Below are 23,955 nucleotides of genomic sequence, written 5' to 3'. Positions count from 1 at the left end.
CTTAATTTAATTGGATGTGTTCAGTGTTGTAAATGAATGCAGTGATGCATTCTTATTTTGTGTTGGTATTTGTTGATTGGCCCTACTTTGAAGGGTTAAGAGAGTTTTTTGGTAACTTTTTTTCTGGTGGTTTAGGGTCTGTGCTGGTACATATCACTTATTATTAAAGTGGTATGTGTGAAATTTCACAAATGAGCTTGGAAAGGATATATGTTTTTGTACCTTGTAGTATAGAAACAAGTTTTCAGCCCTTGTACATTTGCATTGAAGGACCAATCCTGTGTAAATCCAATTAGCAAAGAAATTGTTAATTCTGACACTAAGCTAGAAAAAGGTTGTCAATTTATTTTAAATGCCTTTTCTTTAATCAACGCAGTATATTCAGTACTTTAGACCGAAAAAGCATTTAATCTGTCTCTGCACATCATTCAAAATCACTTGAAGCGCTGAAAGATTAAGGCCCCAATTAAGAGAACATTTCATATAAAGAAAGTAAAACTCTCCGCAGTCATGATAATTGTACATTTTTAAACAGTAAAAGGTACATAGCATTTCTTATTTAATATTGACTGTGAAGCATAAAGAGTTTTTGAAAGGGAGAAGAACGGGTTAGACCCAGAGGCTGCTTTGTTATTAATAGAAACTTTCTTTGATAATTTGAATATGCTAGGCTAGAGTTTTAAGGTAAGTAAATAGCAGCAGCTGTCTATTCCGCTATTGGAGTTGTTGTAAATCCAGTCAAGGGTATTAGAAGGCATTTTTTTCCCCTTGATAACAAAACCATTATTTCCAAACAATATGGGAGTCAAGCTAGTCATTGGTGAAATCCATTGTATTATTTCTCTGTTTAGCAACCCTATTCTACTGATGGTCTGACATCATAGTTATTTAAAAAAAAACACTGGGATTTCCTGTTGTGACTGATAGCTGCATGCGGAGGTCATGGGGGCAATGGAATAAAGGAACCCTGAAACTAAAACTGAAATGGTGGCAGGCCATGAAGTAATGGGATATAGGAACTAGGGTTACTAACTCTGATTTGACATTTCTCAAGGTTTGATCATGTGACATCGGATCATGTGACATTTAGCCACATTGCATCCGATCACATGACATTTTCAAATGTTATTGCATTATTGCCCCACAGTTTTAATGCAATTGTGACAAGTAGATGATGCATACAGTTTGTAAACGTAATCTTTGTTTCTGATTTCGAAACTCAGACGTTGTTTATGTATGAGAGTAAATACTTTGCATCCAGAGCCTGAAATAATAAAATTGTCTTTCAAAATCGGACAGTGTTGTCTGTTAATCGGGCTTTGCAATTTCAATGCTATGCTTAACTTATTTCCTGATATTTAGAGTAGGATTAATATTCCTGGCCATTACTTTAATAGTTAAGTGGCCAGCAACCAGCTCAGGTGCAAAATGAGTGTTATTGCAGTTGAGTCCTTATTGGCCAGATTTCTGCTGGTATGGCTGAAGAAATCCTGTAGTTTTTTTTATTCGTTCATGAGATGTGGGTGTCGCTGGCAAGGCCAGGATTTATTGTCCATCTCTAATTGCTCTTGAGGATGTGGTGGTGAGCCACCGCCTTGAACCGCAGCAGATTGTGGTGAAGGTACTGCAACAGTGCTGATTTTGTCGTAGCGGTCTGGTGCAACGGAGTGGTTTGCTCGGCCATTTCAGAGGGCAGTTGAGAGTCAACCACATTGCTGTGGGTCTGGAGTCACACAAAGGCCAGGATGGCAGCTTTCCTTCCCTAAAGGAAATCTGGTAGCTTCATGGTCACCATTACTGATACAAACTTTAAAATTCCAGATTTATTTATATAATGTATAGAAGAACTCCAGGAGGCTGAGTACTGTGAACTAAACTTCGTGTGACCTTAGTCTTTATTACAACTCCAGAGTGCCTAAACAACATGGCCCTTTATACTGGCCCTGCACGTGTGTGCAGGTGACCATTAGGACTCCAACAGTCGCGCCCTCTGGTGGCAAGTATTACATAGTTACATACATAACATCACTCTCCCCCCCCCCCCCCCCCCCCACCCCCACCCCACCCCCCCCCCCCCCCAAGACTTCAGTACAAGTTGAGGCGATTCGGAGGCCCTTCGCTCCCTGGTCGTCTAAGTTCAAACCCTGGCGTGTGTGTGTGAGTTGGTCGGACCATTGTTGCACAGCACCGCGGCTGGTCTGACCGGACTGTCAGGAATGGTGCGTTCATCCTCGTGATTGACAATGAGGTCGATTGCTGGTTCGGTGTGCGTTGGTGGATCGTCGATGGTGATGTCCTCCAAGTCGTTCCTGGGTGTCAGTAAATCGCAATTTGGTCTGATATAAATGCTTTCTCCACATTTGGCCATTTAACAGTTTGATTATAAACACCCTATTCCCTTCCTTGGCCAAAACAGTGTCAGCAACCCACTTGGGACCATGACTGTAATTCAGGACAAACACAGGGTCATTAACATCAATGTCACGTGAAACAGCCACAGGATCGTGGTACATGTTCTGCCGGTGTCGCTGGGTTTCCACGTGATCATTGAGATCCAGGTGGACTAGGGAGAGCCTGGTTTTGAGGGCTCTCTTCATTAACAATTCTGCTGGGGGAACCCTGGTGAGCGAGTGGGGTTGTGTCCGGTAACTGAGTAGAATGCGAGACAAGCAGGTCTGTAGGGAGGCGTCCGTCACGAGTTTCATGCTCTGTTTGGACTGCCCGCTCCGCTTGACCGTTAGACACGGGCTTAAACGGAGCAGACATGACATGCTTGATGCCATTGCGGGTCATAAACTCGTTGAATTCCGAGCTGGAGAACCATGGTCCATTGTCGCTGACAAGGAAGTCAGGCAAGCCATGGGTGGTGATCATGGCCCGAAGGCTTTCAATGGTGGCTGTGGATGTGCTGGATGACATGATCACGCATTCAATCTATTTGGATTAAGCGTCCACTACTACTAAAAACATCTTTCCTAGAAAGGGGCCAGCAAAATCTACGTGGATCCTGGACCACGGTTTGGAGGGCCATGACCACAGACTCAGTGGAGCCTCACTTGGTGCATTGCTCAGTTGCGAGCAAGTGTTGCACTGATGCACGCATGACTCCAAGTTCGAGTCAATGCCGGGCCACCAAACATGCGACCTGGCAAATTGCCTTCATCATGATAATGCCTGGGTGGGTACTGTGTAGGTCGCGTATAAACATTTCCCTGCCTTATTTTGGCAAAACCACGCGATTACCCCATAAGAGACAATCTGACTGGATGGACATTTCATCTTTGTGTCGGTGAAACGGCTTCATTTCACCTTGCATTTTCCTGGGAATGGCCGACCAGTTCCCATTTAGGATGCAACTCTTTACCAATGATAGCACAGGATCCTGGCTGGTCCAGGTCATCATCTGACGAGCCATGACGGGTGACTCCTCGCTCTCAAAAGCATCAATCACCAGTAGCAAGTCTGCGGGCTGCGCCATTTCAACCCCAGTGGTGGGTAATGGTAGCTGGCTGATAGCGTCGGCACAGTTTTCAGTGTCTGGTCTGTGGCGGATAACATAGTCATAAGCGGATAATGTTAGTTCCCATCTTTGGAAGTGATGAAGCCTTGGTGTTTATACCTTTGCCCTCTGAAAACTGCGAAATGAGTGGCTTGTGGTCAGTTTCAAGCTCAAACCGAAGTCCAGATAGGTATTGGTGCATTTTCTTAACCCCATATACATATGCTAACGTCTCTTTCTCGACCATACTATAGGTTCTCTCAGCCTTAGACAGACTTCTAGATGGGTATGCAACTGGTTGGAGGTTGCCCGATACATTGGCTTGCTGTAACATACAGCCGACTCTGTACGATGAGGTGTCACAAGCTAGCACTAAACGTTAACATGGGTTATCGTGTACAAGTAACTTATTTGAACAAAACAGGTTCCTGGCTTTCTCAAAGGCTGTGTCTTGAGATTTTCCCCAAAACCAGTCGTCGCCCTTACGTAGCAACATGTGCAAAGGCTCTAACAACATGCTCAACCCGGGTAGAAAGTTACCGAAATAGTTGGAGTCCCAGGAATGAATGCAGCTCTGTCACATTCTGTCGTCTGGGTGCATTCTTGATGGCCTCTATCTTTGAGTCCGTGGGCCTGATGCCGTCTGCTGCAATCTTTCTCCCAAAAATTCGACTTCTGGCGGCAGGAAAAAACACACTTAGAGCATTTCAGCCTGAGTCCCACTCTGTCTAGGCGACTTAGAACCTCTTCCAGGTTGTGTAGGTGTTCGATGGTGTCACGCCCGGTGATCAGTGTGTCATCTTGAAACACAACAGTGCGCGGAATAGATTTCAGCAAACTCTCCATGTATCTCTGGAAAATGGCTGCAGCCGAGCGAATCCCAAAAGGGCACAAGTGGTATATAAATAGTCCTTTGTGTATGTTGATGCACATCAGTCTTTTCGAAGATTCAGCCAGCTCGTGTGTCATGTGGCGGAGGTTAGGTCCAAATTGGTGAATGACTTCCCCCTCCCCCTGTTAACGTTGCGAACAGGTTATCTGCCTTGGGCGGCGGGCACTGGTCCTGTAGTGAGATTCGGTTGATCGTTACCTTGTAGTCTCCGCAGATTCTGATCGTGCCATCGCTTTTCAACACCCAAACAATTGGACTGGCCCACTCGTTGAACTCAACTGGCGATATGATTCCTTCTTGTTGGAGTCTGTCCAGTTTGATCGCGACTTTCTCCCTCATCATGTACGGAACTGCCCGAGCCTTGTGATGGATGGGCCGTGCATCGAGGACAAGATAGAATGATCTGTACCCTGGTGCCTGTGAAGTTGCCGATGCCTATTCGAATAGCGAGGGAAACTTGCTCAGCACTTGAGCACACAAGGCGTCATCCACTGAAGGATAGTGCTTTGATGTCGTTCCAATTCCATCTAATCTTTTCTAGCCAGCTTCTGCCGAACAGCGTTGGACCATTGCCTGGAACAATCCACAATGATAGGTCGTGCACAGCTCCATTACACGATATTTTCACTGCCGCACTTCCAATGACTGGTATGAGCTCTTTGGTGTAGGTTCGCAGCTTTGCATTAATCGGGCTCAGTTTGGGCCTTTGTGCCTTATTGCTACAGTTTCTCAAAAGCCTTCTAGCTCATTATTGACTGACTTGCACCCGTGTCCAACTCCATGGATACTGGAACTCCATTTATTTCAGCATTATAGGAGGGCTCTTGGTGGTGAAGGTGATACGTCCTTACTATACAGTATAAATGCATACGAAGCCCATGCTTGAGAGAAGGTCAGACTGTGACCTGTCCTTTATTCCATAGCACTCAAGTGATGGAAGTGGGTGGAGCTTCCCCTTTTATATCTGAAGGTCCAGGTTAGGAGTGTCTCCCACAAGTTCACCACCTAGTGGTCATTGTTCTCTCAGTGTACAACTTAGGTCAGATTATACATGGGTTACAATGCTGGTTGAATACATGACATCACCTCCCCCCCCCCCCCCCAAAGTCTTATTGGGATCACAGGTTGAGTTTCTCTGGTGGTTTACGCTTTCTTGTAGAGCGCCTGAGTTGGGGCTCCGGTTGTTGGGCGCTGACTTGAGTGCCTGCTATTTGCGGTGCCTCAGGCCTGTCCGGACTGCCCACAGTGACTGGGCTCTCCTCCCTTTGGTTCCTGTGTTCGGTCACCTGTGGAGGAGTGAACTCTATATCGTGTTCTTCCTCTGCTTCTTCTATGGGGTTGCTGAACCTCTTTTTTGTTTGATCCACATGTTTGCGGCAGATTTGTCCATTGGTAAGTTTAACTACCAGAATCCTATTTCCCTCTTTGGCAAGCACAGTGCCTGCGAGCCATTTGGGCCCTGCAGCGTAGTTAAGGACAAAAACTGCCCTTGTCTGCCTGGAGAACTGTGTGCTGCTCTAACAATGTTGAATCTCTGTCCCAATCATTCCTTAACACAGTACCTCTCGTCTGTTCTGCTCGTGGCCATGCTCGCGTGGTTTAAATCCCAGTTTCTCGTCACCATTGATACTGGGATGCCATTGAGGAGCACTTTCATCATTATCGGTGGCGTCCTGGTGTATGAACTGTATATGGGCTCCACATGAACTCGCTGAACTTCAGCTTCCAGCGATTGCTTCCAGCGATTTCCCCCAGCGTTCATTTCTGCAGGTATTTTGCTCATCTCTGCATACTCCGACTGAGTGTGTGCCTCCACGCCTCCAACATGAGCTGCTATTTGAAACAAAAGATCCCTTGCCAGTCGATCGTCCCTGACTGCCCCTGTCCTTGAGTGCGCCATTAACAGGTGTTGATGGCCCCATTACTGGCCGCATTGTCCCAGTACACCACAAGGCCAGAGCGGTGCCGTACGTGATGCGGGAAAAGATAGAAGGCGAATTGGACCGCCTGCTGAGGGAAGGCATCATCTCGCCAGTCGAATTCAGTGACTGGGCGAGCCCGATTGTGCCGGTGCTCAAGGCGGATGGGTCGGTCAGGATATGTGGCGATTATAAGGCCACCATCAATTGGGTGTCACTCCAAGACCAGTACCCACTACCGAGAGCGGAGGACCTCTTTGCGACGCTATCCGGTGGCAAACTTTTTTCAAAATTGGATCTGACCTCAGCTTACATGACCCAGGAGCTGGCGAGTGAGTCGAAGAAGCTGACCACCATCACGACACACAAGGGGTTGTTCGAGTGTAACAGATGTCCGTTCGGGATTCGCTCGGCGGCCGCGATCTTCCAACGAAATATGGAAAGTCTCCTCAAGTCGATTCCAGGGACGGTGGTTTTTCAGGACGACATCCTCATCACGGGTTACGATACTGAAGAATACCTCCACAACCTGGAGGAGGTGCTACACAGACTGGACCGGGTAGGGCTGCGACTGAAAAAAGCGAAGTGCGTCTTCCTAGCTCCAGAGGTAGAATTCCTGGGGATGAGGGTAGCAGCAGACGGGATCAGTCCTACTGCGTCCAAGACTGAAGCGATCCAGAGAGCACCCAGACCCTGTAACACGACGGAGCTGTGTTCATCCCATCCTCGTCGCCATTGATACGTCCTTACTGTACAGTATAAATGCACACGATGCCCATGCTTGAGAGAAGGTCAGTCTGTGACCTGTCCTTTATTCCATAGCACTCAAGTGATGGAAGTGGGTGGAGCTTGCCCTTTTATATCTGAAGGTCCAGGTTAGGAGTGTCTCCCACAAGTTCACCATCTAGTGGTCATTGTTCTCAGTGTACAACTTAGGTCAGATTATACATGGATTACAATGCTGGTTGAATACATGACAGAAGGTATGTACCCCATACACTTCTTCCTCAGGTTAAGTTGCCTATGCTGCCCGCACCGGATCGATCATCCTCTGCCAAGTAGTGTGTCACAGCATGTTTGCACATTCGCTGGAGGTGCCCCATTGTTGCACAGCCTTTGCACACGTAGTTCTTGAATCAACATCGATGGGCCCGATGATTACCCCGCAGCGCCAACACGGTGCTAATGGATTCACATTCATCACTGATGGCGGACTCTGAGTCATCACAGGTCTTGCAGTCGCAGATGTATAGGCCCTACCATATGCAGTTCGGCCTGCTAAAGACATCACTTTATGCACAGTACTTGCTGGTGAGCTTCGATGTTGAGAAGATATCTGTTTGGTGTTATCGTCCATGGCCATACATGCCTGGGCAATCGCGATGGCCCTGCTCAGGTCTAGGGTTTCGGCAGCCAGCAGTTTTCGAAGAATGACCTTGTGGCTGGTGCCCAGCATGAAAAAGTCCCATAGCATTTGCTCCAAAATCTCAAGGTCCCGCGAGGTGTCTCAGGTCGGCGACATGATCCGCCACGTCCTGGACCCCGGAGCGATGGTGCATGTAAAAATGTACCTGGCCATAAGGATACTCTCCTTCAGCTTGAGGTGATCCTGAACCAGCGTGCACAACTTTGTATATTCCTTCTCCATTGGTTTTGTCGGTGCGAGCAGGTTCTTGATGAGGCCGTATATTTTAGGCCCACAGACGGTGAGGAAAGCCGCCCTGCGCTTGACCGTGTTAGTGTCTCCTTCCAGCTTGTTGGCCACAATGTACTGGTCAAGATGCTTGACGAAGGCTTCCCAATCATCACTCTCTATGAAAATCTCTAATATTCCAACAGCAGCCATGGTTGCGTGAAGGTTCGTATTCTGTTACTTGTCACCAATTGTTATGTATAGAAGAACTCCACGAGGCTGAGTACTGTGAGCAAAACTTAGTGGGACTTTAGTCTTTATTACAACTCCAGAGTGCATAAACAACATGGCAGCCAACCTTTTATACTGGCCCTGCACGTGTGTGCAGGTGACCATTAGGACTCCAACAGTCGTGCCCTTTGGTGGCAAGTATTACATAGTTACATACATAACATCTTATTAACTGAATTTAAATTTTCCAGCTGCCATGGTGGGATTTGAACTCACTTCTCTGCATTATTAGTCCAGTAACATAACCACTATGCTATTGTACACCTGTGTACACCAAACTCTTCCAGCAATAACTGAGGTTAGCATTTCTATTTAAGGGGAAGTTAGATAAACACATGAGGGAGAAAGGACTAGAAGGTCATGCTGATAGATGAAGAGGCGTGTGAGGAGTCGCTTGTGGAGCATAAACACCGACATGGACCATTCAAGAGCCGAATGGCCTGTTGCTGTGCTATACATTCTATGTAATTCTAATAGTTACCATTAAAATTAAAAGTGGCAGGATTAACATCCTGATTTCTATAAGTGGAAAACTTTGCCAGATAAATTTCAACAGAACATTATTTTCAAAGATTTTGGGGGTTTTCTCTCTCCCACTGATCTCTCATGAAGTCGGTCACTGTGGCATCAGAAGAGGGTTCAGGAAAAAGATCGTCAGCTTATCATTCAGATGTCACAGTTCTAATAACAACCTTTCCTAAATGCTTGTTAATTTTCCCATTAAAGCCATTCGCAGTGTCTTGAAGGAAAGCATGGCCATGCTGCCTGACCCGTGTATTTCCAGCATTTTCAGTTTTTATTTCAGATTGCCAGCATCCGTAGTCTTGAAGAAAACAGTTGCCTCCTTTTTTCAAGAGAGTAAATTTAAACGCTTTGCTACAATTTTGAAATTCTCTTTCTTGAAATGTAACATTTTCTTCAGTATTTCAGTGGATTTTTTGATATGCAAGGTTTTAACTGACCACTGATTCTCTATTCAACAGGCCCACTGTTGACAAAGAAAAACAACCCACTAAATTTACCAGACTTATGTAGTGTGAAGTCTATGATAAGTAAGACTAAATATGCTTTATTGACCATAATTATAACAAATTTACCAGAGTAATGTTGCATTTAAGTCAACACTGGTTGTTGCCTATTTGATGAAGTATAATCAATAAATTAACACGTACTTGCTGGACTAGTGAAGTGCTTGATTCTTCTACATACAAGGGGCCCTTCATAAGGCTGTGTACCGGTTTCCACTAAAATGGATAGGGCATATTCTGGTATGCAGTGCATTCTGGGTAGGGACATATGTCATTTGGGATCATAATTCCAGAAAGGATCCTATAAAGTCCTTACACAATACCACAAATCCACACGAGGCACATTCTATGAACAAGGTCACTCCATGACCTGAACCTTTATTCACAGGACCAAGAAGTCCTGGCCTTGCATGGGACCTCCCTTTATATACCTGGATGACCAGGTGAGGAGTGTCTCCCACAAGTTCACCCCCTGTGGTCAAGGTGTGCATTTCTTACGTATATTCAGTATTGCAGTGTGGTTACATAAAGGTTACATACATGACATCACCTCTCCTTCAACATCTTATTGGAATCGTAGGTTAAGTCTCTCAGGTGGTCTGCGCTCTCTCGTGGAGTGCTGCAGTTGGGGCTCTCGTTGTTGAGCCTTGGTATGAGTGTCTGTCACCTGTGGTGATTCCGGCCTGTCCGGGCTGACCGCAGGGACTGTGCATGCTGCTGAATGTTTTTGTTGCTCGTTCACTGGCGGTGGTGTGAATACCATCTCATGATCTTCCTCAGGTTCCTCAGTGTCCATGCTGAACCTTTTTTTTTACTTGGTTCAGATGCTTGCGGCATATCTGCCCATTGTTAAGTTTTTAACCACTATGACCCTATTCCCCTCTTTGTCTATTACAGTACCCTCAAGCCATTTGGGCCCCAAAGTGTGATTTGAGACCAAATACGGGGTCATCAATTTCTATACATCTCCCCCTTGAATTTCAGTCATGATACTCGTTTTGGGATTGGCGCTTGCCCTCAACAATGTCGGACAGGACTGGATGAATGAGGGACAGCCGAGTTTTGAGTGTTCGTTTCATGAGTAGCTCTGCAGGCGGGACCCCCGTGAGTGAGTGCGGTCAGGACCTATAGGCCAGCAGGAGGCGCAATAGGCGGCATTGAAGGGAGGGTCCACTTGGTGAACAGCTTGCCGCCTGCCAGCGTGGCAAAAAAGTCCTCCGCTCTCGAGAGCGAGTATTGGTCTTGTACGGACACCCGGTTGATAGTGGCCTTGTCGTCGCCACAGATCCTGACCGAGTCATCCGCTTTTAGGACGGATACGATGGGGCTCGCCCAGTCACTGAATCCAACGGGCAAGATGATGCCCTCTCTCAGCAACCGGTCCAACTTGTTCTCAATTTTCTCCCGCATCACATATGGCACAGCTCTGGCTTTGTGGTGCACTGGTCTGGCGTCCGGGGTGATGTGTATCATTACTTTGGTACCATTGAACGTCCCGACGCCAGGTTGAAATAGTGACTCAAATTGCTGTAGGACCTGTGTGCATGAACTTCGCTCCACAGGTGACATGGCGTGCACATACCCCCACTTCCAGTTCATCTCAGGTAACCAGCTCCTCCCCAACAGTGCGGGACCATTGCCGGTGACAATCCAGAACGGCAGCCGGTTCACCGATCCATTGTGTGTGACCGCCAACATTGCACTGCCTAGCACTGGAATGATTTATTTGGTGTACGTCCGTAATTGCGTCTCAATGCGTTCTAGTTTGGGTCTGCTGGCTTTGAGTGACCACAGCTTTTCGAATTGTTGAACACTCATGAGTGACTGGCTGGCCCCCGTGTCCAGCTCCATGCATACAAGGATGCCGTTTAATAGGACTTTCATCATCATAGGTGGCGTTTTGGTATGAGCTGTGAATATTTGCCACATGAACCCACTGAACTTCAGCGTTCATTGAGTTGCCCTAAACGTCAACCTGCCTCGAAGACCCCTCATCTGGTTCCTCCGCCTCGTATATTAGCCTGGTTGCAGGCTTTCTGCACATTCTGGCTAAATGGCTACTGAGGTTACAATTTCTGCAGACGAACTGTTGAAACCTGCAAGTCCTGGCAGCATGTCTGCCCCCACACCTCCAGCATGAACTGAGATTCCCATTGTTGTGAACAAAAGAGCTGTTACAAGGCATTCCTCGCTGATTGTCTCTTTGACTGCTCTTGAGCACCCTGTCAGTGGGTGTCAATGGCCCCATCCTGGGCCGCATTGTCCACCGGGGGTCGTAAATGTCCGTTCAGCCTTCCATTGTCTCTGTTGGAGACTTACTCTTGGGTCTATTGCTGCCTGGGGTGTGTCGAACTGCCCTTGCCTGCCTGCGGGGCTCTGTCACGTTTATGATATTGACTCCCTGATCCATCGCCATGTTGGAGGCAGAATTGCGCGCGTATATTATCTTGGTTTCCTCCTCCCCCGCCATAAAAGTCTGAGCCATCAACGCCGCCGCTTCCAAGGTCAAGTCCTTGGTCTCAATTAGCTTTATGAAAATCCCCGCATGACCGATGCCCTCAATAAAGAAATCCCTTAGCATCTCCCCCCTGCAGGCGTCTGTGAACTTAGAGGCTGGCCAAGTGTTGGAGGTCCGCAACGAAATCCGGTATGCTCTGTCCTTCCCGATGTCGGTGGGTATAGAATCTGTGTCGGGCCATGTGTACGCTGCTCGCCGGTTTGAGGTACTCACCGATTAGTTTGCTGAGCTCTTCAAAGGTTTTGTCCGCCGGCTTCTCGGGTGCTAGCAGACCTTTCATGAGCGCGTAAGTCTTAGGTCCACAGCTGGTCAGCAGATGAGCCCTTCGCTTGTCGGCTGCTGCGTCTCCCAGCCAGTCCTTTGTGACAAAACTCTGCTGGAGCCTCTCAATGAAATCGTCCCAGTCCTCACCAACACAGTACAGTTCATCTGTGCTGCCGGTGGCCATTCTCCTGGGTCGTTGATTCCTGCTTCTCGTCGCCAATGTAAAGTCCTTACACAATACCACAAATCCACACGAGGCACATTCTATGGACAAGATCACTCCATGACCTGAACCTTTATTCACACGACCAAGACGTCCTGGCCCTGCGTGGGACCTTCCTTTATATACCTGGATGACCAGGTGAGGAGTGTCTCCCACAAGTTCACCCCTGTGGTCAAGGTGTGCATTTCTTACGTATATACAGTATTGCAGTGTTGTTACATAAAGATTACATACATGACCGATCCTATAATGATCGGGCCAGGGAGAATCACGTTTGGAGCAATACCAATGTAACTTCATCAGAAATGTGGCAAGCGGTGGGGGCAGGGGGGGTGAGGGGGCAAACAGGTGATTGGCTGCAAGCAGCACTCCGAATAACGTGCATGCGGAAACTGCCCATACGACAAACCTTTTTCCCGGATTAGCAGCAGCAGCGCCCGAGAGGCAAATAGCCAATTCTGGGAGACTTCCGAGCAAGGAGGGAGCGCTGGCATCACTAATAGGAAATTTAATCTGAAACTGAAATGGTGGTAGGTCATGGGAGTAATAGAATATGGGAAACCTGGGATCAATATTAACCCGCCCCCCCCCCCCATGGTGGGTGGGAGGAGGTCGAATGAGGGAGAGTTAAATACTAAAAAATGCAAAACGTGACCGCAACCCAACGCATATGTATCTGACACCATTTTTATGGTGGTGGGTAGCGAGTATCCCATCTTGGACCAGCGAGATACATAAACATAGGATTACACAGGATATACGGCACAGAAAAAGGCATTCAGCCCAACTAGTCCATGCCAGCATTTATGATCCACTCGAGCCTCCTCCAGTCTTTCCTCATCTAGCTCTATCAGCAGAACGCTCTATTCCCTTCTCTCTTGTGCTTGTCTAGCCTCCCCTTAAATGCATCGATACGATTCGCTTCAACTACTCCGTGTTAATGAGTTCCACATTCTTACCACTGAGGAAGTTTCTTCTGAATTCCCCATTTGATTTCTTGGTGACTATCTTAAGAACATAAGAATTAGGAGCAGTGGGTAGGCAATTCGGCCCCTTGAGCCTACTCCACCATTCAATAAGATCATGGCTGATCTTTTACCTCAACTCCACTTTCCTGCACTATCCCCATATCCCTTGATTCCCTTCAAATTTTTAATCTCATAATACTCCCATGAAGCAACTTGGGACATTTCACTACGTTAAAGGCGCTATGTAAATAAAAGTTGTTGTTGATATTCAAAAATCTATCGATCACTGTCTTGAATTTACTCAACGACTGAGCATCCACAGCCCTCTGTAGTAGACAATTCCAAAGATTCACCACCACTTGAGTGAAAACATTTCTCCTCATCTCAGTCCTAAATGGTCGACTCCTTGTTCTGAGACTGTGACCCCTGGTTCTAGACTTCCCAGCCAGGGGAAATATCCTCCCTGCATCTACCCTGTCAAGCCTTCTCATTCTTCTAAACTCTAGAGAATATAGGCCGAGTCTACTCAATCTCTCCTCATATGACAACTCCCATCGCAGGAATCAATCCCTCTATGGCATAAAATACTCCAGCTGCGGTCTCACCAGGGCACTAAATAATTGCAATAAGATGTCTTTATTCAAATCCTCTTGTAATAAAGATCAACATACCATTCTTAATTGCTTGCTGTACCTGCATGCTAACTTTCAGTTATTGGTGTACAAGGACACCCAGTTCCCTCAACACCAACATTTCCCAATCTCACCATTTTAAAAAATACTCTCTTTCTATTTCTCCTACCAAAGTGGATAACTTCACATTTCTCCACATTATATTCCATTTGCCATGTTCTTGCCCACTTACTTAGCCTGTCTATATCCCCTTGAAGTCTCTCTGCATTTTCCTCAACTTACATTCCCATCTAGCTTTGTCATCAGCAAACTTGCAAATATTATATTTAGTCCCCTAATCTTGTATCGATGGTCTCTAGTTTTGCTTTTCCCCACAAGTGTAAATTCTCTCTCTCTATCTACTCTATCAAAACCTTTCATAATTTGTAATATGTGCAATTGTTTCATATGTGTAATAGTGCTACATATTTAAACAGGACCCCCATGATGCAATTGAAAGCCTGATTTAAATGTAACTGCTGCTGTGCGTGTTGCCTAGGGCTTGAAAGGACGCGCTTATTTGTACTGCAAAAAATGGTCACCATGCTCCACCCTTTGTCTATGATTAGTCCTCTTGGAGGATAAGCCACATCCTGAAGTTTCACAGTAATGTGTAACTGGAACCGCCCATCCCAAGGTCTCACTGACTTTGCAAATTGTAACTCGATCCACTTTGACTCCCTGAAGTGACAGAGGACCGAGCTCTCCAGACGACAGCAAGGGCCAGCCAATGTGCCTTACCCAGTCCAAGTGCATCGCTCCCCCAGGTAAAGTACCTTAACCCAGCACAAATGCATCCTTCCCCCCCCCCACCCACCCCCTGCCCCCCCCCCCCCCCCCTTCCAGCCACCATAGATGGGGCAGGCATTGTGTATGGCTTGTTAACAGGTTTATTGGGTATGAAGTGAATAGTGACAATGACTTCTAGATATCATCCACTCCAACGATGTCCCTTGTAGGGGATTGGAAGAACGTGATCCATCTTCTGAGTTCCCTCTCTCCCACCCGTGTCCCGCCCCCCCTCCAAGTGTCTTTTCTTTCCTCCCCCCACCAACCCCCAGTCTCTCTCTCTCTCTCTCTCTCTCTCTCTTTCTCCCTCTCACTCCCGCAGTCTGTCTGTCTCTTTCTCTCTCTTTCTCTCTCTCTCTCTCTCTCTCTCTCTCTCTCTCTCTCTCTCTCTCTCCCGCAGTCTGTCTTTCTCTTTCTTCCCCCTGCCCCCACCCCCCCTGTCTTTCTGTCTTTCTGTCTTTCTGTCTTTCTGTCTTTCTGTCTTTCTGTCTTTCTGTCTTTCTGTCTTTCTGTCTTTCTGTCTTTTTTCTCCTCTCTCCTCTCTCCTCTCTCCTCTCTCCTCTCTTCTCTCTTCTCTCTTCTCTCTTCTCTCTTCTCTCTCACACTCTCCTCTCTTTCCCCTCGCGTGCTCTCGCTCCTTACCGTCTCGCGTTCTCTCGCTCTCCCCCTGGTCTCATTCTTTTGCTCGGGGAAGAGAGCCGGGGTCTCAGCAGAGTCTCGGGCCTCGGGTCCTGCTTCTCGGCACCACGTGGAGGGAATGATTCATTGCCGGGAGGATGGGCGGGGCTTGAAAGATGTGGTATGGGGGCGGTGTTTGACGGACGCATGTCTGTCAAAAAAGTGCAGTATAAATAGTTACACTGATTAGATAATTAAATCAGAGTGATTAATAGTGATACAAAGAAAGAATTGATGCGTAAAACCCATAGGGACAGATACAAAAGCTAGATTCTGAAATAAAAACAGAAAATGCTGGAAATCTCAGTGGATCAGGCAGCATCTGTCGAGAGAAACCGAGTGAACATTTTGAGTCGCTAACCCTTCGTCAGAACTGGCGAATGAACGAAGGAACAAATTCTTAAGGAGCACTGAAAGGGGAGGGGAGGAAAGAACAAAAGGGAAGGTCTGTGATAGGGTAGAAGACAGGAGAGATTTGATCCATTTTGTGTCTCAAATCTCTACGAGTCAATCAAAATGGACTTCTGGATTGGGTAGTAAAAGCAAAAACTTCAAAATCATTAAGTTAGGTGGCACAGTAAGTGTAGATGGGGGCAGAAATTTGAAAAGTTGGAACTGATAGATTAAGTGATTGGGAAAACCTGTGGCAGATGGAGTTCATTGTGAGGTCATCCACTTTCGCCCTTAGGTCAGATTCTAAACAGTGAGAAACTAGGAACTGTGGAGGAGCATAGAGTTTTAGGGGTCTATATAGAGAAATCACAAAGTTAGTGGACAGGTCCAAAAAATAATTTAAACAACTGATGAAATTTTGGCCTTTGCCACAATGAGTTAAATGACCAGTTAATCTGTTTCGGTAGTAACTAGTTAATTGATATTGGTGGTGATGGCTAAATGAGGAATGTTGACCAGGACACTGAGAGCTCCCCATTCTATGGGATCTTTTACATCTACTTGAATCACCGACCTTGTTTTAACTTTTTCTCCAGGACGTGTCAGCCTTGGCTCAGTGGTAGCACTCTTGTCTCAGAGTCAGAAGGTTGTAGGTTCAAATCCCACTCCAGAGACTTGAGTACAAAATCTAGGCTGACACTTCAGTTGAGTACAGAGGTGCTGTCTTTCGGATGAGATGTTAAACTGAGGCCTCGTCTGCCCTCTCAGGTGGACATAAAAGATCCCTTGCCACTATTTTGAATAATAGTAAGGGACATCTCCCTGGTGCCCTGGAAGGGGGAGGGGGTGGGGGGAAGGATGCATTTGTGCTGGATTAAGGTACTTTGCCTGGGGGAACGATGCACTTGGACTGGAGTAAGGCACTTTGGCTGGCCCTTGCTGTCTCCTGAGGAGCTCAGTCCTCTGTCACTTCAGGGAGTCAAAGTGAATCGAGTTACAATTTGCAAAGTCAGTGAGACCTTGGGATGGGCGGTTCCAGTTACACATTACTGTGAAACTTCAGGGTGTGGCTTATCCTCAACCAAAATCACTAAAAAAAATACAGATTATCTGGTTATTTTCTCATTGCTGTTTGAGGGTCTTTATTGTGCGTACATTTGCTGCCATGTTTCCCTCATTACAACAGTGACTACACTTCAAAAGTACTTAATTGGCTATAAAGCACTTTAGAATGTCCTAAGGTCATGAAAGGTGCAATATAAATGCAAGTTCTTTCTGTTGTGCTTGTCCTTCCATTGGACTAACCAGTGCTTCCCCTCCTGTTATGAATTGCAGGAGCTTTTTTCGTCAGCTAACTAAATATGACCTTCCTTTGAGCAAGTTTAAACCATCTGATTACAGGTACATGTTCTTCAATATCCTTACTCTCACAATTTTGTTTTCTTCATAAATGTGAAGCTTGGGTTTGTTTCCTTTTGTGTTTGGCTGTCCAACCTTTAATTAACTTAATCCCAGATGATGCACCTCTCTCCCTCAGACCTCCTCATCATAGGCAGTCCCTCGGGATCGAGGAAGACTTGCTTCCACTCCTGAAGTGAGTTCTTTGGTGGCTGAACAGTCCAATACGAGAGCCACAGACTCTGTCACAGGTGGGACAGATAGTCGTTGAGGGAAGGGGTGGGTGGGACTGGTTTGCCGCACGCTCTTTCCGCTGCCTGCGCTTGATTTCTGCATGTTCTCGGCATTGAGACTTGAGGTGCTCAGTGCCCTCCCGGATGCACTTCCTCCACTTAGGGCGGTCTTGGGCCAGGGACTCCCAGATGTCAGTGGGGATGCCGCACTTTACCAGGGAGGCTGTGAGGGTGTCCTTGTAGCGTTTCCACTGCCCACCTTTGGCTCTTGTGCCATGAAGGAGCTCCGAGTAGAGCACTTGCTTTGGGAGTCTCGTGTCTGGCATGCGGACTATGTGGCCTGCCCAGCGGAACTGATCGAATGTGGTCAGTGCTTCAATGCTGGTGTTGTTAGCCTGAATAAGGGCGCTGATGTTGGTGCGCCTGTTCTCCCAGAGGATTTGTAGGATCTTGAGGAGACATCGTTGGTGATATTTCTCCAGCAACTTGAGGTGTCTACTGTACATGGTCTATGTCTCTGAGCCATACAGGAGGGCAGGTATTACTACAGCTCTGTAGACCATGAGCTTGGTGGCAGTTTTGAGGGCCTGGTCTTCAAAATTTTTTCCTCAGGCGGCCGAAGGCTGCACTGGCGCACTGGAGGCGGTGTTGGATCTCGTTGTCGATGCCTGCTCTTGTTGATGGGAGGCTCCCGAGATATGGGAAGTGGTCCACGGTGTCCAGGGCGCACTGTGGATCTTGATGGTTGGGAGGCAGTGCTCTGCGGTGAGGACAGGCTTGTGGAGGACCTTTGTCTTACGGATGTTTAGCGTAAGGCCCATGCTTTCATACGCCTCAGTAAATACGTTGACTATGTCCCGGAGTGCAGCCTCTGTATATACACAGACGCAGGCGTCGTCCTCGTACTGTAGCTCGACGACAGAGTTTGGGGTGGTCTTGGATCTGGCCTGGAGACGGCGCAGGTTGAACAGGTTCCCACTGGTTCTGTAGTTTAGTTCCACTCCAGCGGGGAGCTTGTTGACTACTGGTTTTCAGATGGATTGAAATTCCTGGGTGACTTTTTTTTTTACCCACCACTTTTGTGGAACTGACCACTCTAGAATATAGTGCAGTACTCTTGCACGTGTGCATGTGATTTACAGACTGTAAAGTCCTGTCCCCTCAGTACAGATTCACACGAGGCATGTAGTGAAGTCAAGGCCCCTCGGACCTGCACCTTTTATTTCACAGCTCTGGAATGCTGCACTTGCCTGAGACCTGTGCTTATATACCTGTCTCTTGCAAGTGCACCCCCGGTGGTAAGGTATGCTGGTGGTTACAGGTCATATCTTATTACAGTCATGTATAGCATGTTGGGATACAGTTATATATAATAATGTAAGATACATGACATCACCCTCCCCCAAGGTCTTATTGTCTTTATAGGTTCAGTCTCTCAGGTGGTCTACGCTCTCGCGTGAAGCGTCTGAGTTGTGGTTCAGTTGTTTGCCTTGGTGTCTGTTTTTCTTTGGGTGTGGTTGCTGGTATCTGGCCTGGGCTGTCTGTTTCGATTGATGTGATTGTTGTTGACTCGCCTGGGCTGTCTGTTGGGATTGCCCTTTCCTCAGGTTATTCCCTCTGTCTGTCCACCAGGTGTGGTGCGAGTTCCACATTGTAGTCTGCCTCTGGTTCCGCAATGGTGTTGGTAAATCTGCTTTTGACTTGGTCTACATGCCTCTGGCAGGTTTTGCCATTGTCCATTTGTACTACCAGTAGCCTGTTTCCTTCCTTGCCCGTTACTGTCCCTGCAAGCCATTTGGGACCCCTGCCATAGTTTAGTACAAACACTTTGTCCCCTATCTCATTCCATCTCCCCCTCGAATTTCTGTCATGGTAGTCAGTCAGCTTACTGCCTCAACGATTTCGTGCATGTCTGGGAGGATTAATGAGAGCCTTGTTTTTAAAGTCCTTTTCATCAACAGTTGCGCGGGGGGGAATCCCAGTCAGTGAGTGCAGACGAGATCTGTATGCCAACAGCAGTCGCGACAGACGACCCTGCAGCGTGGGACCTTGGATTTTAAGCATGCCTTGTTTGATGATTTGCACTGCTCTCTCCGCCTGGCCGTTGGAGGTCGGCTTGAACGGTGCCGTCTTGACGTGATTTATGCCGTGGTCAATTATAAAGTCTTGGAATTATGCGCTGGTGAAGCACGGACCATTGTCACTGACTAATATGTCAGGGATTCCGTGCGTTGCAAACATGGTTGCGAGGCTCTCCACAGTGGTGGAGGTTGTGCTCGAGTTTAAAACGGTACATTCAATCCACTTTGAAAATGCATCTACAACTACGAGGAACATTTTGCCCATGAATGGGCCCGCATAGTCTACGTGCACCTGCGACCACGGTTTGGTAGGCCAGGGGCTCAGTGGAGCCTCCCTGGGGGCATTGCTGAGTTGGGCACAAATGGTGCACCTTCGGACGCAGAGCTCCAAGTCCGCGTCAATACAAGGCCACCAGACATGGGATCTGGCTATGGCCTGCATGAGAACGATCCACGGGTGCTCGCGGTGGAGCTCCCGGACAAATGCCTCTCTGCCTCACAGAGGCATGACTACTCGGCTGCCCCACATCAGGCAATCTGCTTGTAGTGATAGCTCATGCATGCGCCTGTGAAAGGGTTTTAATTCCTCGGGGCAGGCATCGCGAGCCTCTGCCCAGTCACCGGTTAGGACACATCTTTTTACTAAGGATAACGTGGGGTCGCTGGCCGTCCAGGCTCTGATTTGGCGAGCCGTCATGGGCGAACCTGTGGACTCAAAGGCATTGATTGCCATGACTATCTCACAGTCCTGTCGTCAGACCCTTCCGTGGTCGCCAGGGGTAGCCTGCTGAGCGCGTTGGCATAGTTGTCTGTGCCTGGTCTGTGCCTTATGGTATAGTCGTTGGACGCCAGCATGAGTGCCCATCGTTGAATTCGCGACGAGGCGTTGGCGTTTATTGCCTTGCTCTCGGATAGGAGGGATGTGAGGGGCTTGTGGTCGGTTTCTAACGCGAACTTGGCCCCGAAAAGGTATTGTTGCATCTTTTTGACACCGTACACGCACGCGAGTGCCTCCTTCTCCACCATTCCGTACCCGCGCTCCGCCCGCGAAAGTGACCTGGAGGCATAAGCTATGGGTTGTAATTTGCCCGCACTTTGACATGTTGCAAAACGCACCCGACCCCATACGCTGACACATCGCATGTGAGAACGAGCTTTTTACCTGGGTCAAAGAAAGTCAAAACACTGTTGGAACACAGAAGGTTGCGTGCCTTATTGAAGGCGCGTTCCTGGGCGTCCCCCCAAAATCAATCGCACCCCTTCCTGAGTAGCACGTGGAGAGGCTCCAGCAGCGTGCTTAAGTTCTGCATAAAGTTCCCAAAGTAATTGAGTAGCCCGAGAAAGGCGCGCAGTTCTGAGACATTCCGGGGCCTGGGTGCCAGGCGAATTGCTTCTGTTTTGGACTCTGTTGGGCGGATTCCATCAGCGGCAATCCTTCTGCCCAAAAATTCAACCTCGGGTGCGAGAAACAGGCACTTGGATTTCTTGACTCTTAGGCCTACCCGATCCAACCGCTTTCGTACTTCCTCCAAATTACGGGGATGGGAGTCGTTGTCCCTGCCCGTGATAAGTATGTCGTCTTGAAATACAACCGTCCCCGGGATGGACTTGAGCAGACTCTCCATGTTGCGCTGGAATATGGCAGCTGCCGACCTGATGCCGAATGGGCATCGATTGTACATGAAAAGGTTTCGATGTGTGTTGATGGTGGTGAGTAGCTTGGATTCCTCGGTCAATTCTTGTGTCATATACGCAAATGTGAGGTCTAATTTTGAGAAAAGTTTACCTCCAGCCAATGTGGCAAATAAGTCCTCCGCTCTGGGCAGCGGGTACTGGTCCTGTAGGGAGACTCTGTTTATGGTAGATTTGTAGTCCCCACAGATTCGTACGGATCCATCAGGCTTCATGACTGGGACGATGGGACTTGCCCAGTCGCTAAATTCCACAGGTGATATAATGCCTTCCCGCAGAAGCCTGTCTAGTTCGTATTCAATCCTTTCCCTCATCACATAGGGTACAGCTCTGGCCTTGTGATGGACCGGTCTAGCATCCTGTGTGATGTAGATTTTGACTTTGGCCCCTTTGAAAGTACCCACACCTGGCTGAAAGAGATGTTCAAATTGCTTTATAACTGTTGAGCAGGAGGTCCGTTCCTCTAATGACATGGCATAGACATCATCCCATTCCAGTTTAGTTCTGCCAGCCAGCTTCTCCCCAACAGTGCTGGGTGGTCTCCGGGGAGAATCCACAGGGGAAGTCTGTTCACTGTCCCTTTGTGTGTGAGAGCATGGCGCTGCCGAGGACTAGTACAATTTCTTTGGTATAGGTCCTTAGTTTGGTGTCGACCCTTGTGAGTTTTGGTCTGTCTCTTTTATGCGGCCACAGTTGTTCAAATTGTTGAACGCCCATGAGAGATTGACTCGCTCCTGTATCCAGCTCCATGTTGACAGATATCCCGTTGAGTAGGACCCTAATCATTATAGGAGGCGTCCTGTTGTAGGAGCAGCGGCCATTGATCGTGTTGACCCGCTGTACATTGGTGTCCCGGGTACTGTCCCCACCGTCTTCTGGTCCGCTTTCCGACCCATCCGATTCGTACACCAGCCGAGCTGCCATTTTTTTGCACATGCGGGCCAAATGCCCTGTATATTCACAGTTCCTGCAAACAGCCTGCTGAAATCGACATTCCCTTGACGAGTGCCCACCCCCATACCTCCAGCACAGACTGCTTGCAAAGAATGGGCTGCGTCTGGCTGATCTCTCTTGAGCTTCTCTCAGTTTGTAGTTGATTGCTCTCATTGTGGGTTGATGAGGTGTGAACGGCTGTTCCTGTGGACCTTGATGGCTTCTGTTGCCACTGCAAGATACATGAGACAGACTAACTTCTGTATTACCGCATGGATGTGTGAAATGCATGGTACAAACAAGAGTCTTGTTTCTGGACTAAATTGTCCAAGAGCTGATGAGAAACCGTTCTCCAAATGTACGTTTTCTCCAAAAAAATAAAAATGATTTTTGCAAATGCTAATTAAGCTAATTCCACTTAACTGGCCATAGTAAGCACAGCCTACTGTAATGACAAGGGATGTATTAAATACTTTTGTGATTGCCTAGATATTGGTGCAGCTTGTACAGAATATAGCGGTGGAAGAAAAAAATGTTTAACCTTTTTAATGATTTTTGACTATATAAAAACCTGGAAATAATTGAGAGGATTATTATAGGGTTGAAAACCAATTATTCTCCTCTTCTCAGACGATCTTATAATATCTAATAAAAAATCACTTAAAGCTGTTTTTATATTCTAATTTGGATTTGGGAAGCTGGCTGTTGCTGCTTATGCTTTAAATTTTCCTTTCTGTAACCTGCCGGCAGATTTCTGGATCTGGTTTTACTTGCTGCTGGGCTGCAGAAAACAAATTTACCTGGATGTACGAGTCTGTTGTTAAGCTACAGGAAACTAATATAATAGCGTAATTCCAAGGGGGCAGATTACAAATGCAGGGATCACGCTATCCTAATTAAAAGAACAATCTAAGATCGGCTGTAGAGTCAGCCTGCTGTGTGCACTGGTTGATGTCATGGTAACCTGATCTCATCATTACCCTTTTGTTTTTGCATTTAATTGTCTTGCACCTCTGATGAATCATTTTGCTGTAAATAGTTGAGAAAACTTAGAAGTTTTACTGCCATATAACACTTTGCAGAATATTCCTCGTGAACACATATATGAGCACAAGAGACTGAGTCTGTTCAAGCGTTTCTTTAGGACTTTTCCTAGGATAGTGTGTTAAACTCAGATTTTATGAAAGAAATACTTCCACCTTATCATTTTACAAAGTAATGTCTCAAAGATCATCACACAGTGACTTCTTATGCAGGCAAATGTAATGCAAACTACTTTTTTCACTGCTATTTTCAATTATTATAATTTTTGTGGACGTTTACTGCAAATGCATTAACTATGACATTTTAAATATTGTGATGTGCATCTATAACCATGTTTGTATATCATTCACAACTGCATGGTTCTATAGTTCAACTACAGCTTATTTACTGCCAACCATTTGTTGTGGATTTAATGCAAACACACACCTAATAATTAATCTTAAAAAATGTACAATTTAATAGCAATTTCTTGTATTTTTCTTCAGTATTTTAGGGTTTATGTGGTTGTTTTACTTGTGTGTACATTTTTGTTTGCTGGATGGACTATAGGTTTTGTGTAGCGTTGTACCGCATCAGATGGAATTTCAGATTTTTGTTTTGTGTGATGGAACAGTAGATTGTTATAAATGTAAAGAATGACAATTTAATATATTATCATTTCTTTACCATCTTATATTTTCTGAGAATTACTTATGAGTACAGTGACTGTATACAGAAGAGCTGGCTTATACTTCATTGGTTTGTTTGCCAGTCATTATTATACGAGGGTTAGTAATGCATAGTGTGTGTAGGTTCCGAGAAATGTAAA

At 46.9% G+C, this 23,955-nt stretch overlaps 1 protein-coding gene across 13 annotated transcripts in view; it reads left to right on the top strand.

The window, feature by feature from the left end:
- The window catches only part of LOC139273211 (cAMP-regulated phosphoprotein 21-like), a 705,332-nt gene that overhangs the window by 279,329 nt on the left and 402,048 nt on the right, over window positions 1-23,955 (top strand). The window lies entirely within an intron of this gene.

Source organism: Pristiophorus japonicus, chromosome 1 (genome assembly GCF_044704955.1).
Source record: "Pristiophorus japonicus isolate sPriJap1 chromosome 1, sPriJap1.hap1, whole genome shotgun sequence".
In the NCBI taxonomy this organism is placed as follows: Eukaryota; Metazoa; Chordata; class Chondrichthyes; family Pristiophoridae; genus Pristiophorus; species Pristiophorus japonicus.
This window is presented reverse-complemented; position numbering and strand designations above follow the sequence as displayed.